This window comes from Monodelphis domestica, chromosome X (genome assembly GCF_027887165.1).
Source record: "Monodelphis domestica isolate mMonDom1 chromosome X, mMonDom1.pri, whole genome shotgun sequence".
Classification (NCBI taxonomy): Eukaryota; Metazoa; Chordata; class Mammalia; order Didelphimorphia; family Didelphidae; genus Monodelphis; species Monodelphis domestica.
The window spans coordinates 57,091,792-57,112,077 of record NC_077235.1 but is presented as its reverse complement, the minus strand read 5'-3'; the positions used below and the strand labels follow the sequence as shown (position 1 = coordinate 57,112,077).

Sequence of the window (20,286 nt, the reverse complement as noted above, 5' to 3'; positions counted from 1 at the left end):
CCCTTTTTTAAAAAAGAGATTCAATAAGTTGAAATGTTATGTATCCTTATAAGAAAATAGGTCATTGGTAACTCTTAAAAACTGTTGTTATCACCTGGGCAGCTAGAAGAATTACACTTAGAGGGAAGAGTGACAAACTGTATAGGATGAAAGGACAAAATATTGTACACCGAGATTGATACACTGTGGTACAATCAAATGTAATAGACTTCTCCATTAGTGGCAATGCTATTATCCTGAACAACTTGGAGGAACCTAGGAGAAAAACCAGTATCCACATCCAGAGGAAAAACTATGTGAGCAAAAACACTGAAGAAAAACAACTGCTTTAATACATGGGTTGAAGCAATATGGTTGGAGATATAAACTCTAAATGAACATCTTAGTGTAAACAACAACATGGAAATAGGTTCTGATCAAGGCACAAGTAATACCCAAAGAAACTGCGAGTTGGCTGTGGGAAGAGTGGGTGGAGGGAAGGGAGGGAAATAATGTGATTATTGTAATCAAGTTCTAAATTGACTAAATAAACTTATTCAAATGGAAAAAAATAAAATAATTTATTTATTCATTGCCATAACAACCAAAGTATGAAAAATTATTTTCTAATACTAGAAAAATAATCATCAAATTCATCTGGAAGAACAAATGGTCAAAAATATTATGGTAATTATTGAAAAAAACATTATGGAAGGTGGCTTAGCAGTACCAAATCTCAAAGTGTTAAAGGTCTTTTTCTCAAATGAGGATTAAGTCAAGTTTATAAGAGTACAATCTTTCTCCAGTTGACAAAAGGTTACAGGATATGAACAAGTGCTTTTCAGATGAAGAAATTGTAGCTATCAATTATCATATGAAAAGTATTGTAAATCTTTCTTGATTAGAGAAATGCTAATTAAAACAACTCTGATGTACCATCTCACACCTATCAGATTGGTCAATGACAGTAAAGGAAGGTAAGTTGGAGGAGATGTGGAAAAATTGGGACATTAATAAATTGTTGACACAGCTGTGAAATGATCTAACTATTCTGGAGGAGAATTTGGAACTATGCCCCCAAAGCTAGAAAACTATATATATATACCCTTTGGTCTTATAATAATACTACTGGGTATGTAATACCAAAGAGTTCATAAAAAAGGAGTCTCTTATATAATTTTTATTGTTGTTTTGTTTATTTTTCCCCTCTTTTTTAAGTACCTTTTGATGATTCTCTTGAGTTCTGTGGTTGGACATCAAATTTTCTGTTCAGATCTGGTCTTTTATTTATGAATGTTTGGAATTCTTCTGTTGTGCTGAATGACCATACTTTCCCCTGTAAGAATATAGTCAGTTTTGATGGGTATTTTATTCTTGGTTGTAGACCTAGTTCCCTTGCTTTCCAGAATATCGTATTCCATGCCTTTCAGTCCTTCAGTGTGGATGCAGCCAGATCCTGTGTTAACCTCACCATGTTTCCATGGTATCTGCATGGCTTCTTCTTGGCAGCTTGTAATATCTTTTCTTTCATATGATTGTTTTTGAATTTGGCTATAACATTTCTTGGTGTTGTCAGTTGGGGATTACATACAGGGGGTGATTTGTGGATTCTTTCAATCTCCACTTTCCCCTCTTGTTCTAGGATCTCGGGACAGTTTTCCTGGATAATTTCCTCTAGTATTATGTCCAGGCTTTTTCTTTTGTCGTGGTCTTCTGGTAGTCCAATTATTCTTAAATTGTCTCTTCTTGAACGACTTTCTAAATCGTCTGTTTTGTGAATGAGATGCTTCACATTTTCCTCAATTTTTTCATTCTTTTTGTTTTGTTTTATAGTGTCCTGCTGCCTTGTGAGGTCACTTGATTCTAGTTGTTGTATACTGGTTCTTAAAGATTGGATTTCATCTCTGACTTTTTGGTCATCTTTTTCCTTCTGGTCTGATTTTCTTTGAAGATTGTCTTTCATCCTCTTTACCTCATCTTTCATCTCCTTTGCCTCATTTTCCAGCTGGTTGATTTTGGCTTTCAAGACACTATTTTCTTGTTTTAGTTCAAGTGCCTCTATTTCCAGATGACTTATCTTAATTCTTAAGTTCTTTTCCCAATTGTCTTCAGCCTCTCTTCATTGTGTTTTGAGTTCTTCCACAGCCTGTATCCAATTCGCTGGAATTTCTGGTTTATTGTTTGCTGATCTCTCCCCCTCTGTTCCATTTGCTGAGTAGTAGCTGTCTATTGTATTTTCTTTCTTCTTTTTCTGTTGTTTGCTCAAATTCACCCCTCCTTTGCTTCCCATATTTGCCTGTGCTCTTGTTCCTCTCATTTTCTTTGTTTTTTGGGGACTTCTATCAGTCTCCCCTCTTGGAGCTTTAACAGAAGATCTCTTGGCATAGTAGTCTCTGGGGGAGGGTTGTTGGGGTTTGAGCTTCCCTGTCCTCTGGAGGCTTTTGATTGGCTTAAAGTCCAGCAGTCAATGAGGATGGTTGGGGAGCCTGGGCTTCCCTGCATTCTGGAGACTTTTGATGGGATTAGGTTCAGCTGGCTCTTTCAGAAGACTCTGCTCTCTAAGGGGGGAGGGGTCGTGGCCTCCCTGGGCTATGAGGGTTCCTGATGGGATTAAGTTCAGCTTGTTTGTACTGAATGAGCCATAAAGCAAAAAAACCTCCTCCTCCACAATCTATGTTGAATGCCCAGAGACTGGCCCAGGTTACTTTCAAGGTAAGCTCTTAGGAGCAACCCCTTTGCCGGCCCTAAGGTCTCTCTCCTTTCAGTAGCTCTGAGGGCTCCTGATGGGATTGGGTTCAGCTGGTGCCCTAAAGCTGGGACCTCCCTTGAGACTCAGTTGGGAGGACCCTGCCAGGGGGCTACAGGCTTCCCCCTTCTCTCTATGTTTCCCTGCCATCTGTGTTGGGCGTCCCGGAGACTGGCTCAGGTTGCTTTCAAGGTGAGTCCTTCAAAATAGCCAGCCCTGGGGCCCTTTTGCAGACCCTGAAATTCCCGCTGCTGCCATGGGCTCAGCACTCTGGGTTGGGGGGATGGGTCCTGGGACCTTCCTTCTGCCTGCCCCTTAGATCCGAGTGATCTAGGGTTTTGGCTTTTGGGGGGCGTACCTTTTGATCCAGGCCCGGGAGGAGGGTTCCCCGGGTCTGTCCTGTTGTTCAGCTTGAATTTCAGTGTCCTAGGAGCTCTCAGTTTGCAATCAGTAAGGAAGGGTTTCTGAGGTCTGAACTTTTGCAGCTTCTAAGCCGCCATCTTGACCGAAGTTGTGATTTATTCTTTAAGGAAAAAATAGACTCACTCCTTTCTCTTTTAGGCTTAGAAATGGCAGATTTAATTTGCACACAATGCTTAATTAGTTAACTAACAGTCTCTCAGCTAAGTTGCCCTAGAAACAAAGCATACTCCTCATTTTGAGGTATTGAGACTCTTTTCTGAAAGCTTGCAGCCTTTATATAGATTCAAATGTTTTAAAACAAAGTTTTTGAACATGGATTTAAACTTGTTTTCTGACAGTCCCAAAGAGACCTATATGAGATAAAGTGGTGTTACAAAATTAGACCCATTGTTTGGTAGAAAATTTGAGTATGTTAAGGATGAAAAGGAGAAAAGAAAATGCTATATGCAGGGAGAGGTGGAGTTCTTCAAAAGAAGATTTCACATAGAGCAACAGAAATCATTTTGCTAACTATAGCTTATATTAAAAGGATTATAGGAACCTAGATTTAGAAATAAAAGATCCTTAGAGGTCATCTAGTCAAACATCCCATTTTAAAGAAGAACCTAAGACCCATTTGGCTACTTTCATGTATATATCAAATCTAAGTTTTTTCATCACTGTTCAATTTTATAACTTCTTACTGTCAGAATTGTCACATTCCACAAATGAGCAATGAAATATTCCACTAATAAAGTTTTACCATGTCTATTCTTTTATAATTCAGTTGATTTGTACTTTAAAATTATATTGTTATATATGGCATTATATATCATAGGTATATATGTATATCAGTATTATTTATTATATGTTATATGTTATCTGTAAATTATCAGCATTGTCTAAAATCGTGACCGAAACTCTTTATTTTATGGGGCTTGCTGAAACTTTTTTTGGCTCCGTAAGGAAATTCCCTGTACTAACATGAGTTCATAAATTTTCTATGCCATAACTTTAGAGAGCTGCTTAGGATACCAAGAGGTCAAGAGATTTGGTAGGATTCATATAGCCAGTATCAGCTACATGATTTGAACCTAGCTCTTCCTGACTCCATTGTCAAATATGTACATTCTGCAATGCTATAACGCGGCATGAAGCATGGCATTTTTTCCTCCAAATGAGCGTCTTAAACCGGTAGGTATTTTTTTCTATAGAAAACGAAGTGTTGTATTTTCTCTTTTAATCTGTCTTTTTTGTTTTTATATAGATCTTATATCCATTAACATTCAAAATTATAATTTTAAAATTTGTTTCACACTCTATAAATACTCAGGTATAATCTCTGTTTTGTCAGTAAACCCTGACATCCATTACTTTCCTTATCATAGTCTTACATTCATATATACACAATGACTCTGACCCTTACTTTCAATATTAAATACAGTTGCAGTTCAGAGATTCTTTTCTTTTTTCTTTTGAAACTGGGTCTCCCTAAGTCTCCTGGACTGGCAGTGCAATTGATACTCACAAGCTTAATCATATTGTTGTTATGATTAAAAATATTTTGTGACACCGATTTTTGGCTAAGAATATGTTTTTTGATTATTTCATTTATTGGTTAGGCCAGCATCACAATCAATTAAAAAAACTCAGGCCCAAGGCTCTCTCAAATGTCCAGGTTCCAGAAAGATAGGTCCGGCAGCTTAAAAAAGTTTTAGGAGCTCATTATTCAACTCCTCCTGTGAATCTCTCAATACATTTGTAATTGGTAGAAAGCTAATTAAGAGAGAGTCTATCAAACCATCCACCCCACCCAATCATAGTAGGTGGGAAGATGAGGGATATGTCCTATCTGGAAAAGAAACCTTCTCCTCCTTTATTAATCAGATTCTACCAAAAAGGAAGACATTCTTTTAGATTCCTAAGGACAAAGTAAATGCAAAAGCAGAAGAGTTTATGGAATCTCTGACTCAGATCAAAGACACAGAAATACATTGTAATGTCCCCTAATTTACAGAGACTGATTTAAGGTCTTTCTACTCTACAACCCTGATATAAAAATAATATAGTACATGTAAAATTAATTCTCACATTGTTAACTAGCAAGGGAGCTTTGCCCAGCTTTGTTATCAACTGGACAGTTCACTCTTTAGTTTGGTGGTTCTCCACCTTCTTTGAACATGAAGAAGGAAAGGGTAGGGGCTTAATTGCTGCCTTCAAATACTTGAAAAGTTATTATTACCTGGAAGAGAAATCAGAATTGGTCTACTTGACCCCAGAGTGCAAAACTAGGCACAATGAATAGAAGGGGTAGAGAAAGAGATTTAAGATCTATATATGGAGAATTCTCAACAATTAGAGCTGTCCAAAAGTAGAACCAGCTAGAACACTACTTATCTGGACATCCAAGGGAGGAGTCTTGTTCAACTCTGGGTTGGTCTAAATCAGGGGTCAGCAAACTATAGTCAATAAGCCAAATTTCCAAATGGTTTTAAACTATTCTTTTTTGATGATTTGGCCTTTGGGCCATAGTTTGCTGACTACTAGTCTAGATGCTTTCTTCTACCTTTGAGATTTTGTGATTGTCCTATCTTCTTCCTTTCCCAAGAAGTTATTTTCTTTTCATCTTCCTTAATTGTTTCTTTGATTTATCTGTTATTTACTATTTTTAAAAATTAAGACCACTTCTTTCTCTATTCCTACAGTGGGTGCTGTGGAGCTAGGTTTCTTCATATGTCTCACTCTGCTTTGCTGCTTGAATTCCCTACCTGTGTAACCTAGGGGACTTTACTTCTAATATGTAGGCCTCAGTACTCATCTATAAAAACAAAGACTTAGAATAGGTCCCTACTAGTTCTAATGTCTATGTTTCTAGGAAATAGAAATAAAAAAGTTTGAAGGCACACAAAACACTCTCTATAAAGCAAAATTACTAGTTGCAATTCTAGTAAGATGCCATTAGATTACAAGTCATTTTCGCTACAGAAATGAGTACAAAGTACTTATCAAATGATGTCCTTTGAAACAAAACTAACATTCTGAAAAAATATAGTTAGTGCTTAAGTTTCAAGACTCCATAATCACCAATATAGTTGAGCTGGGGGTGAGGTGGGGAACCTTAGAGGTTTGATTTATTTGATATGTACTTTGTACTCATCTCTGTAATAAAAATGACTTGTAATCTAATGGCATCTTATTAGAATTGCAACTACTAATTTTGCTTTATGGAGAGTGTTTTGTGTGACATCAGACTTTTTGATTCATACCTTAGAGGTAGAAGATACACTCTGCTCTTAAAAACAAATAAAGAATATATCCTCAACAAATGTTTTCAAATACACTAATGGTTACTAGCATTCATGAATGTGAAGATAGAAGAGGAAGGTGGGGAATGGGTCGAAATTTAAGAAACAGGAATGCCAGTTTAATACTTTTTGAGTAAAACATTAAAATTGCATGGAGGGGAAGTCTTTCCTTTTCCCACTCAAATTACATTAATTAGCCCACAAGCTTTTATTAAGCACCTCCTCTGTGTCAGGTATTGCACTAGGTTTTGGGAATACAAAGAAAAAACAATGAAGCAGTATTCATTCTCAAGAAGCTCAAGTTCTATTAGATGAGACAATATGTACATACATACAGATGTATAAATAGTTATATAAAATATTATATGTATACAAATAGATATATGTGTATATAAAATATATATGATTAATTAACAGTGAATGGGAGAAGGCAATAACAGCAGCTGGTGAATTAAGAAAGGCTTCATGGAGAAGTGGTACTTTAGTTTTCTCTGGAAGGAGACTAGGGATTCTAAAAGGAAGATGTGAGAAGGGGAGTATCTTCCAGGTATGGGAGATAGCCTATTCAGAGACAGAAAGGCCAAGTAAGAGGCTATTGAAAAAGGTTAGGCAAGAGGGGAGCTGGAAGCATAGAAATATAAGGCAAATGAAGAACTGAATAGTGACACTGTCATGCAGGCATAACAGCTATTGGGGGGGCAGATGCCAATAAGGATACCTTAGGGCAGTGATGGCAAACCTATGGCATGGATGCCAAAGGTGGCATGTAGAGTGCTCTCTGTGGTTACTTGACTGTGTTGCTCCCCGTCCCCAGAGTTAATTACTAGAAAGGCAGAGGGACTTGGGTAGAGCTGTTCCCTTTCCTCTCTCCACTGTGCCTAACATTTTTTTCAAATCATAGATTCCTCTTACCAGCAGGACAAAGGGAGCTCTTTATCCCTCCCCTGTGTGGGATAAGGAGAGGGGCTGGGAGTGTCTGGCACTTCATGGCACACAGTCTCTGGGGGGGGGCATGGCACTTGGTCTTAGGGGGTGGAATGGTGGCGGGGCCCAGCACTCCATCTTTAAAAGGTTTACCATCACTGATTTAGGGGGTATCTTCCCTTAGCTGCCCCAAGCTCCATGGGTAAACTAGAGGCTTTGACATACAATAAGGTGCATACTTATTCCGAGATCCCAAGCTACCCAGAGCTCAAAATTATTCTCAGATTTATACAAAAAGGTGACATAGCATCATCTGTGGGGGAGGGCAATGGACTTTATTGGATCACTGAAATCAGGGAATTTTGTTGTTGTTGCTTAATAGGGAACAAGGGGCAGGGACCCTTTAGGAAAGTCAACTAACTGTGTCACAGAAAGAAAATAGTTGGGGAGGAAGGCAATGCTCCATTTCTGGGACGGCTAAACCTTAGTATACATTCAGCCTTAGGAGTTGGGGCCATACTAGTCAAACTGATGTTCACAATACAATATATTATATCAGTAAAAATGACAAGATTTGGCAGCTCACTGGATATGCAGAGAGAATGAATGAATAAAAAAACTATTAAGCACTTACTTTGTGTTGAGCATATATATGTGTATTTTATAATATTTTCTATCTATCAATCTATCTCTCTATCTATCTATCTATCTGTCTGTCTCTCTGTCTGTGTACACCCACAAGCAAGAAAGGTAGTTCCTGCCCTCAAGGAGATCATATTCTAATTCTAATATGAGAAGATTACTACTGCTGGAGAACTATAACTGCAAGCTGAGTGGGAGCGAGGATACATGAGGGATTGCAGATGTTGTCACTCTTTGGAGTTGAGTAGGAAGTCATTCGGGGTAAAATAAAGAGACAGTTCACTTACCCAAGCTCAGGGTCCAAAAAGTAGGTGTCCAAACTCCTGTGGGAGGTAGAGGAACATCAGAATGACTGCAACAGGGTTTGAAGCTGGCTAGGAAGTAAAAGAGAATGGGAGCAATGAGTAAAGGATGATAGGGATGTTATCAGCTTGAGTGACTGGAAATATGATGGGGCATTGAACAGAAAAAAAGAAATGCAAAAGAGCAGTGTTTTAATAGAAAGATAAGTTCTGTTTTGTACATGTGGAATTTAAGATGTCTGCAGGACATCCCTAATGAAACGCTTAAGAGGAAAGTGGTGATATGTGGCTGGAGCTCTGAAGAGAGTAGAAAGTTAACTATGTAGAAGTGGGAGTCATAATGTAACACATGGAGCATTCATAATACCAGCTTATGGTTACTTATGTTTGCTAGTGGCCAGAATCACTATTTAGACTTATACTTCTTAAAGCATGCAATCATCATTTATTAATTCAAGGAAACAAAGGATGCCCTCCAAGGGCAAACCACTACTGTGTTAGAGGTTTGGATAGCAAACTCCCTTCCCTATCAATTCATCCAAAGGTCTGGTTGCTCCCTCTAGGATGGACATATGGCAAATCTTTGTCAATCAGTACTGCCTTCAAGCCAACATAGGCTGCTTGAATCTCAAGTGTGAGGAATGCAGGGATCAGCCCAAATCATGCCTTAGGAACAACTTCATGGCTGGGGTTTTTAGTGGACTTGTTTGTACTCTTTGATATGGCTGTTCTTAAGTTCTTTAATACATAACTTGAATGATACTTGGCATCAAAATTACTTCTAAAGTTGTTTTTAATATTTTTTCCTTGGTGGCCTGTCTCATCAAAGGGTCTGCATATGTTTCAAAGATGTTTAAGAATGCACATATGTTGTTTACTCCATTATACTACACACGTACTTAGCTTATTTTTTTGAAAAACAACTTTCAGAAAAAGAAGTCCCTAAAAATGTCTCAATCAAAAATGGAGGTTCATAATAAGATAATGTAATTTAATATTATATAATAAAATAGTTCTAAGAAGTTGAGGCAGTTCTAATAAGTTAACAAATTTATTCCTACTACATAATCAAGATACTAAAACTTATTCTCACTATACATATCTACAGGTATGATAATTAAATTCATAAGAAGAGAGACTAGAAGAGAGACTTGGAGTACCTCCAGAATTAAGAGGTAAAATATGGATGAATGGTGAAGCAAAGGAGACTAAAGAGTAACCAGCTAGGAAGAAGAAATAAGAGAGAAGAGCATATGAAGGAGAAGAGGTTATACATGGATTCAAAGAAGTCAAGAAGGATGAGAAACCATAAAAGGTCCTTAGAATTGATGCTAAAGAGATCACAGGTAACTTCGAGGAAAATGATTAATAAGGGAGTGTGAAGAGAGAGATATATGGAAGTAGGGAGAAATATAACTAATCTGGAATAGCGATCTTTTTATATAGGTATTTTTTAGAAAGTTTTGATATTTTTGAGGTCACACAACAACAAAAAACAACTGTGTAGCAATACTGCCAGACATGTTTAAATGAATTAGCAAGAATAACTTATAATTAGCAAATTCGGTTTGCAAATGAATACTATTGAATGGTGACTAGAAACCTTGCTTTTTTTAAGTCAGTGGAAACTTCCTTTTGCTATCTTTTTAAAACATTCTTAAGTTTATTGAGAGTAAAGGTAACCTTTGTCTCATGTCCTCATGTCCACCTATATAACCACAAATTTTGAGCTAGTTTCTGACTAATGAAGTTTTGCTGCAAATTATGGGGATAAATATGATGAAAATCTTCTATTTTGAATGAGTTTGTTCTAATTTTGTTTGAGGTCATGGGAATAGCCTGGAGAAGCTCCTGAGTTCTGTTCCTGCACTGTGATTTTGCCTCCATCAAGAACTGTCCAATCTGCAGGGATCTAAAAAAAATACTACCCACAAGCAGAGGATAAACTGTGGGAGTAAAAACACTGATGAAAAGCAACTGCTTGACTACAGGGGTGGAGGAGATAAGACTGAGGAGAGACTCTAAATGAACACTATAATGCAAATTCCAACAACAGGGAAATGGGTTCGAGTCAAGAACACATGTGATAACCAGTGGAATCATGCGTTGGCTATGGGAGAGGGAAAGGCGGGGGGGGGGGTGGGGGAGGAAAAGAAAACGATCTTTGTTTCCAGTGAATAATGTATGAAAACGACCAAATAAAATAATGTTTAAATTAAAAAAAAAAGAACTGTCCAGGATCTTTTATCATAAGACATTGATATCAACTAAGGTAATGTTAAAATTTTTGATTAGTGACGTCTAAAATTTTCACTTACTATGCTATACAAAGACAATGACGGAATCTCAATAGGGGACTCAACATTCTTTACTTTAAAATGATTTTATTAGTTGTATTCCCAAGTACCTCAAATAACTTATGTGCTAACTTGTAGCATTTTGTAAATATCACACATATTTTCTCTAAGGAGCAATTGCGCAAAATGGTCCAAGTCCTGTTCCAGAAATTTCCTGTAAACCACAATGTGAACTATGAAACCAGTGCAATCATCTATGCCAGTAAAAGCATTGCACAGTGATGAGGAGAAAAGAGCAGAGTATATAGCAAAGGAATGCCACTTGTACTGCAAGGATTGTTGCAAAAAACCATTTTCAATGGGAGCATCTCAGAATATAGGAAGGTATTTAAAATGATCCAATATCTTTCAGATGAGCACATCTGGATGCACTTCTTCCTGGAATGAACACTGAAGCTTGTCATTTTATAGATTCTGGTTCTGAGGTTTGGGGCATATGTGTTTGGGAATCGGAATGAATGAATAAAGAGAATTGTAAAATGCTAAATGGCTTACCCTTTCATTGATTCATTTCAGAGTTAATTCCCTATATAATTTCTTCATGCATCAGTGGAAGAATGAGCCCCACAGAATTTATTTTGTGCCCAGTAAATACAAATATTAATACTTGCATATTGATGTATACTGAGTTCTCTTTATAGAACACAAAGCTGCAAATGCAAATCTTCCCTATTGAGTACTGATGCCTTGGTTATTTTTGTTCCTTTAATTGAAAAGATCCAAAGTCATTTCCTATCAACTGCATCTTTTAAAAAAATTTCTGGCAGATGCCCCATATGCTTATGCATAGTTTTCCCCAGTCAAGTCTCAAACTGATTCATTTAGGTTATATTTTGCCCAAGAAGTGAAGCATCAGACTTGGAAATTCAAATTAATGGTACCTCCCTCTCCTATCAAAAAGTAACAAAACACTATTAATTATTTTTTAATTGGAAAAGTTTTTCCTTTAAGCAAAAGTCTTGGCTTTTAAAAGTAAATGGAACAATTCGTATTCAAGGGTCCACTCAATCATTCATGATTTTCAGCAAGCCTTTGTAAAGCACCCATTATGTGCCAAGCATTTAGTTGCCGCTAGGGATACAAAGACAAAGATGAAATAGTTTCTAAATTCAGGGAGCTTTGGGTTTACTGGGGGGATACATGTCTATAGTAGTGCTCACTCTTCTAGACCCTCCCTCTCACTACTGTTTGGCTGAAGAGGAGGCATAGGAAATAAGGAGACACTGCTGCCTAGGCCCCTGACCCCTTGTGTCCAGGGAGGACTCAGATTACCAGTCTAAGCACTCCTAGGTCCAGAGTGAGCATGGGCAAGCCTGATTCAAATAGAAGATGTCAATGCTGCCTGACAGTAAAAATAGATAAGTAAGAACTCAATATATGCAAAGTAAATACAAACTAATTTCAAGAGGTGGGGGATGGAGAGAGGGGGAGGGAGCACAAAAATGACAGTATACACTGGATTGTTTTAGCTATCAAAAAGAGTCTGATGGATGGCAGGTTTACCATTAAACCATTAATGTGATTTAGCAACCAATGTACCCAGAAGATCTTCTTTAGATCTCTGGCTCAGAGACACAGTAGTGCCACAGATTGGATCCCAAACATAGTGTCTGAGTACGCATAGACTTTAACCAGAAGCTACCTTCATGGAAGTGAAAATATGAGTAATATGTCTGTCTCCCAAGCTAGGACATCATTTTGGACTTCTTTGTCCTGACCACCAACTGGTCTACTCAGTTTGGTCAGTTAGGTAGCAAGCAAGTCCTATTAATTTTCTCCTCACTGTATCAGCTACATCTGCATCTACTTTTCATTTCCACTCTTCTCCCTCCCCCCCCCCCCATTCAGATACTTATTACTATACGGTGTGATTATGGCTCTTGATTTCTGATTTCTTTCTCTGCAGTCTAGCCATTTTTTAATCTAGAAGTTCTCAATCTTGTAATCATGAGCTTGTTTTTTATGTTTTGATAATTGTATATGGATATAATTGGTTTCCTCTGTTATCTTGTATATTTTATTTCATGCATTTAAATACATAATTCTGCAAAAGAGCCCCTAGGTTTCACCACAGTGTAAAAAGGATCCAGGACACCAAAAAGAACTCCTGATTAAAAACTCCCATTCTTCATACCATTCCCAGATTAATTTTCCTAAAACACTTCATTGATCCTGTTGCTCTGCCTCTCAAAGCCTCTCAATGGTTGCCCATTGCCCATTGCCAAGCTGAATTCAAACCCCTTAGTCTGGCCTTGAAGGATTTTTCACAATCTAGCCTCAATTTCCCTGTCTAGTTTTAAATCTCTCTGTTTCCCAACATGATATCTGTATTCATGCTTAGCCTAGTGCCTGGCACATACAAGGCCCTTTAAAAAGCTTGTCAACTTAACTACATGGTCAAAATGTATCACCTGCAAATTCCTGAACTTTCCTATGTGCTTTTGCAGCTCACATTATTCATCTGAATATAATACCTTCTTTCTTCTCCCCAAATACTGCCTATCCTTTAAGCTTCGACTTCAAATCTCTTTTGGACAGTCTTCCTTGCTAATTCCAAGAGCAAATAATCTTGGAATAACTTGTGAAATCTTTTCTAGAGGGGCATCTGGGTGGCTCAGTGGATTGAGAGCCAGACCTAGAGACAGGAGGTTCTAGGTTCAAATGTGGCCTCAGACACTTCCTGACTGTGTGACCTTGGGCAAGTCACTTCAGCCCCATTGCCCAGCCCTTACCGCTCTTCTGCCTTGGAACCAATACACAGTATTGATTCTAAGATGGAAGGTAAGGGTTAAAAAAAAGGGAAAAAATCTTTTCTACAGTTTGCCTTGAATATACATCTTATGGTTTCATTTACTTTTTCATTTGCTTATCTTTACAATTAACTCAAGTAAGTGACTTGTGGGTAAGGACTATGTCTTACTCTTCTTTATATGCCTTTCATTGACTACTACATGGAGGACATTCATTAAATGTTTGATTTATCATATCGACTGTTTCCATACCAGACAAGTATTATCCATGTATGCCCATTGGTCTCAGCCCTCTCTTTCATAGTCCATCTTATTGGTTGCCATGACACATAACAAGAGAGTAAATAGATCTTTAACTTGGCTACACTTCTATACTAAGAATGCTATTTCAATGATTAGTCTAACATATCTCTGCTCTTAATAATGAAGTCTTTTTTGTGTGCTGAATGAAGGTCCACATAATAGAAAAATTTGATCATTGTGGTTGGCTTATGTCTTTCCATTAAGAAGCAACAAAACATCACTCAAAGAGGGCAAGGAAGCTGGAGGAGGAAAGGTGAACGAGTGATATGTTCAGACTGATTCTTTATTTCCTTTAGTGAGATCAAGACATTATTTTCTATTTACAATTAGAGCACTAGGGAGAAGCTAAGCAGCTAGGGTATACTGTGGATAGAGGTGCTGGATCTCATATCATAGTGATGTGAGTTCAATTCCTGTCTCAGATACTTATACATGTCATCTTGGGCAACTCATTTTGCCTCTGTCTGTTTCCTCATCTGTAAAATAGAGATAATAATAATATCTACCTAGAGTTGCTGTGAAGATAAGAGTTTTTTGAATAGTGCTTTGCAATCCTTGAAGCACTATATAAATACTAGGTTTTGTTATTATTATTATTATTAATTCTAGATCAGTGATGATAAATTTATTTTATAAAATTCCATTACAACCAAAAATGTGGTGGTGTCATGAAAAGGCTTATAACATGAATAGATAAGAGATATGTGCTCCTAGGAAGCATATATTGGTACTAATGCTCTAAGTTCAGTTTAATGGTAGTAAATTAATTTATAGATCCATAGTGAAAGATACACACACATATATCTCAATATCTTTCTAGATATTTCTATCTATATACCCCAGATTTTATTTGTTTGCTCAAACAAAGGCACTGGTTTCACATTGCTAGACAGAAAGCAAATGGGCTCTGATTCATATATGCATTTGTACTGCCTTGCATTTTCTATCAAAATCTAACCTCATATCTATATCATAACCCGATATACACCACAGATATAGATTATATATCTCATAGATATTAAGACTCTTCACAGGCATTATAAAAATATACAACAATATATAGCACATACAATGGTATGATAATATCATGCTGCTGTAGATGGGTTGCATTAGACACAGCTTGGTTTTGCTTCTCATTTCAGGGATAATGTGTCTGTTATTTTGGTAAAGCACCACTAGGTGGCATTTTTCTAGGGAAAATGGACTTTTAGAGGCAAATTTAATTCATCAAAATGTAAGTATCTAACTTACATGCATTATTAAGTATGAAAAAAGACTTAATGTGAGGCAAGGTTGCACATGAAGATGTCATTGAAGTAAAATAGCTACCGAGCTCTATTTGTTCCTTTCCTACTTTTTCTCAGTCGTTATTCTCTACTTCAACACTAAGATTCTTCCCAACTTCCTAATATACAACTTCCTCAGAAAGTACCTTGAAGCTTTCTGGCCTGCTGTCTCTCAGCCAGCACTACTGAGATCCTCTGAGCACTGCAAGTAAGAGCTTGCTGATTCTCAAGCCCTTCCTCTAATTAATGACTATTCCTCCATCAGAACTAATGTGACTCTTGATGGCTTTTTAAGAGGAAAAAACTGATCACTTTTCTCCAAATATATGTCTTTAACTGAATTATAGTTTTTCCTACCTACTTGCTCAAATGACTTTGCCTGTGTTATGAAAGAGGCATGATTTTGAAAAAAAAACTATCTCAAAATTTCCCCTTGCATGTCTATAATCTAGATAAGGCGTCCCCAAACTTTTTACATACGGGCCAGTTCACTGTCCCTCAGACCATTGGAGGGCCAGACTATAAAAAACAAACAAACTCTGAACCAATCTATATACTGCTGTCTGGGATAGCGGAAGCTGCAGCGCTGGCTGATGGGCCTGTCACACCTTTCACAGGCCCATCACCACCACCACTATACCAGGTAGCAGTATACACAGTATGGAATCCCCTCCCCCCAGATCACCCCTCCCCATGCTGACATCTTCCATTGTGCAGTAACATAATCCTTTGCGTGGCACCTTGTTCTCATTCAGTTACTCTCCTCTCAGCACAAGGTGCCACACAAAGGATTATATCACCGGAAATAGTACTGTACGTGAGCAAAGCTGCACTTTGTGGCGCCTCCCCATACAGTGCTCCTCTCACTGACCACCAATGAAAGAGATGCCCCTTCCAGAAGTGCAGTGGGGGCCGGATAAAGGGCTTCAGGGGGTATGTGGCCCTCGGGCCATAGTTTGGGGACTTCTGATCTAGATGATGCAATAGTCATTCAACCTGAAATGGAGACTTGTAATTAGCATGGGATAAATGCAGCATTGACCCTGAGTACCAACTTTGAGGAGCAGAAATTCCTTCCTGGGGAACAAATCCTATCTACTATGAATACAGATTCTACATCTTGACAAGTTTTCCTTTTTCCAATGGACTGTTAAGGCACAACCACCTGTGGGACTGTCATCCCTTGGTCATCCCATTCTGAATGGTTATCAGATTGAAAGATGACCTTTCTGGAGGATATAGAGGACTCCTTCTAACACAAGTAAACTTGTAGTACAATTACCCTTTGGGCCACTATAACTGCCTGGCTCTTTCCAAATGAAATGGACTCCCATGCTAAAATTTGTAGTTAGAATTCTACAGAATTTGATATTTGTGGTACGAGCAGAGCTTGTGTCCCTTGACATTCAATTGGCTTCTTTCCAAACTAAGGACCCCTTTTGCCCAACCTCCTTCTGCTAGAAACAACTTATAGTTATTTAAAGGCCTATCTCCTCCTCCTCCCTAGTGAAGTATTTGTCTATCTCTACATGATCAAAGGATATAACATATGTAAAAGTGCTCTGTAAACCTTAAAGTACCATATAAATGCTAGCTAAATAAATGAGAAAGAGCTGAAAGATACAGGGATAAAGAAAAATACCCTTGGTTGGAGACAGGTCATATGTTACAAGTCCTAAAGCATTTACTAATTTGTACCAAGCAGATTGAAAGTAAGAGGGAACATGAAGCTAGTACAAATTCAAATATTTCACTGATGAGTTTCTACTAGAACTGAAAGCAACTGCTAGATGTGACTTTCTTTTTCTTTTAAAGAAAAAAATAAGACATATAAAACCATTGAAGAAAGTAAGGGGTCAGGAAAAGATTCAATCATCTCATCTTTTTGGCATCGACACCTGTAGTTCTTTGAATTAATGGTAAACAAAGCAACAGAATAAAATATAATCCCTGTACTTCAAAACCAAATAGCTGCCAATGTCATGACCACAGATGAAATTCATCCAGAAAGAGGCATCCAGCTGGGATCCCACATTCGCTCTGAGCAGCAACAAAGAACTAAAGTAATGGCCTAGAGAATATGCAGGTATGTAATGGGGGCGCTCTCCATAGATGTAGGCTGTAGTCCGGTGGCATGATAAGTATGGAGACTTCTGGCTTTTTGATACTGGATTGGGAAAACAGGTCTGCTCCCTTCCTTATATGTAGATATACCACCGTTCCATGTATTCCTCACATGTAACATGGCCCAGAGATGCATAGTGAAATGTGGGTGAGGATTAAGCCATCCATGGTGGTGCTTGAATCATTTTCAGCTGTGGGAAAGCAGATACACTACCTCTAAGATGCATGCTGACATTTCTTTCTTGAGGAAGTCTATACTCCTAAAGCATAATAATCTCAGTCCTGGTTTCTTTTTATATCACTTGTAATAGCCTCCTAACTAGGCTATATGCCTTCAGTGTCTTCCTTTTCTCTCTTCCATATCACACACATTAACAGAATAAACTAGGAAGACAAGATGTTCTGATCATGCCACTCCTCTTCTCTAAAACGTTAAGTGGCTACCCATTACTAACTGAATAAAGTTGAAATAATTGATTCTGGCATTCTAGGGCTTCGATAATCTCCCTCCTCCTGCTACATGTGTAGGCCTATCTGGCACTCACTCCTTCCCTTTATATGCCATACTACTATCCAGCTAAGTTCAAGTACTTTCTGCCTCCATCTTTATATTTCACTGTCCCATCCCTGTTTTTATTCACACCATCTTCCACATAACTACATAAGGAAAGGACTCTTCCTTTCTTTGTCTCTGCTTAAAGTCCCTTCCTTCAAAGTCTAGCACAGATCACCACTTTCTCTATGAAGCCTTCACTCCATTCCAATCATTCCCTCTCCCCAAGTCTCAAGGTAAAATTTTCTCAAATTTCTCCCCAAACTTTGCCTAGATATCTTCTTTGCCTCATTATTGCCTCATTAATGCCCGGTCACTGCTGACTCAGAAGAGAGCAGATGCCTGGCCACTGCTTCTTCTTTGAATCCCCAGGGCAGAGCATGAGGCCATACCCTCTACCAGGATTTAGTGAACTGAAGAATTTGTCGCTCAGAGAAAGGATCCAGAAAGTCTCTCAGCCACACCCAGACATCCATGAACAAAAAATGAAATTCTTAGTGTACTTTGAGGCCTAAGATACTTCTTAAATCTCTCTTCACAGGCAAGTTCAGTATTTAGTGAGGGTCCATTAACTCTTGCAGTCCCCATGTCAGTTAGGAAGTTACTGAAAAAGAATTAGTACATCTTCTCAAGGGCCCTATTATAGGAATCAGAGAAAATGTGGTCCTTAAATATTTAACTCTCTTTGTCAGATTTCCAATGCCTATTAATCCAGGGCGTCAACATTTTTGAGTCTAATTAAGTTTATGGGGTGCCTTCCTAGAATCATGTTTTTAAACACATGAAATAAGATACCTAGAACTGCAAATGAAATAAGTTATATTGGAATACAGTTATCACACTATTTTAGATAAAGAAACAAGTTCACAGGCTCTAGGTTAAAACTACCCCCTCTAGGCACTCATAAATATTACAGAAAACCTGGTTGGCTAAAACAAGCTTTACTCAAGAAAACGTTTCATGGGAAGTCTCAAGAAGCACTTTGTATATTTTTCTTAAGATCTAACTTCTCTTTGCTTATCAAACTCTACTGTGCATCCCTGAGCTATCAGTTCCAGGAACAGGTGATGGTTTTTAAAGGCCCAATAGTCCTTGCTTTTGAACTGATTTTGACAAATATATCTTTTGTTAATGCTATTTCAAGGTCTTCTCCTAGACTAGAGAAGTTGGTCTCTATTTGGTGCTCAGTGCCATTCAAAAATGGCACCCAGTGGACAGTGTCTAAAGGATTATCTTCTGAAATGTAAATAATTTATTTTATTCCACATCAATGTCCTGACAGCTTCTAGAAAACAAACAAACTTATTTTGTGAAGCCAGTTACCTTAATACAATCTCAGGGGAGGACAGAATGGTCTACATTTTATATTCTTTATTTACTACTATCTAATTAGATATACTTAAAATATTTTTCAATTAGAATTGGAATTCTTTACCTTTCTTTGTGGTATGGACCCCTCTGGCAGTTTAGTGAAGTCTAAGGTGTTTTTTCAGAATGTTTTTAAATGTACAAAAATAAAATCTATAGGATTAAAGGAAGCCAATATAATTGAGTACAGTTGAAATTCAATTACTAAAATATTTTTAAGGGTCTTAGACAAGTTCAAGGACCTCAGGTTAAGAACCCTGGAGCAGAAGACACACAGTGGATCTTTTTATTTGGAAGACTCGGGTGACACATTGTGGCTATGTGATCCTCGGCAATTCACTTAACCTTTCAGTATTCTTTGACTATAAATGGCAGAGGAATTATTATTTTGAATTAGTGGATGGAGTTTATGCACTTGGGAGTTATTTATTTTGATGGAATCACAGGCCAATTTCATCTTTCTCCCACAATATACATTATAAAGACTATTTCTATTTATTATTTTTTCCTTATCTGGGAGAAATACAGTACCATACAGTATCACTAATTCTTATGAGACTATTAACTATAGTACCATTGATTGCTTTCAAGAATTAGAAAGTACTGTGCAACACATTTAGGCTCAAAGAAAATAATTAATGAATTCAGTGGGGAAAATCAAGCCAAACTACTAGGTTTCTACTAGGTTACCACCATCAGCTCTTGGCTAGATGGTGCCATTTCTAGATCCTCTAATATGATTTGTAGAGGCAGTGATCAGTTGCCCCATTGCTGGATAGATAGATAACCAACCAAATTTCTATATAAAGCCCAATCAAACAAAAGGGGAGTGCTTTAAAGAGAGTTTGATTAAAATCAAATCAACCAATGTTATGTAAAGGCAATAAAATTCAAGTAGTCTGGCTTAAAAAGGGATATTATTGGTGATGTTTTTTTCATGTGGACTAGTGAATTCTTTTCTAAAGAGATACTAGCTAGCCATCAGTTGTCAAGGGAATGCCACAGAGTACTCATGTTCCCCCCCTCACACGTGTCTTGTATTAAACTTGAGCATGACTGAGAAGCCTACTATTATTCAGTACGAATAAGATTTCTCACCTGGCTGTGTGGTCCATATCAGGTGTAAGATTATGTGAATTAATTGAAAAATATAAAATTGCATAATCCAAACTTCCTTAGCTATGTATATTGGATTATAAAGGATGATTGCTTTGAAGCAGGAATGATGTTAGAGGCAAATATTGC

General features: G+C 37.6%; 1 protein-coding gene across 1 annotated transcript in view; it reads right to left on the bottom strand.

The window, feature by feature from the left end:
• TENM1 (teneurin transmembrane protein 1) overlaps positions 1–8,374 on the bottom strand; it is an 864,097-nt gene extending 855,723 nt beyond the window's left edge. Inside the window, exon 1 of the mRNA XM_056808890.1 lies at positions 8,286–8,374. The gene's annotated coding sequence lies outside the window, so the exon portion shown is untranslated. The remainder of the gene's footprint in view (positions 1–8,285) is intronic.
• Between the last annotated feature and the right edge of the window lie 11,912 nt (positions 8,375–20,286).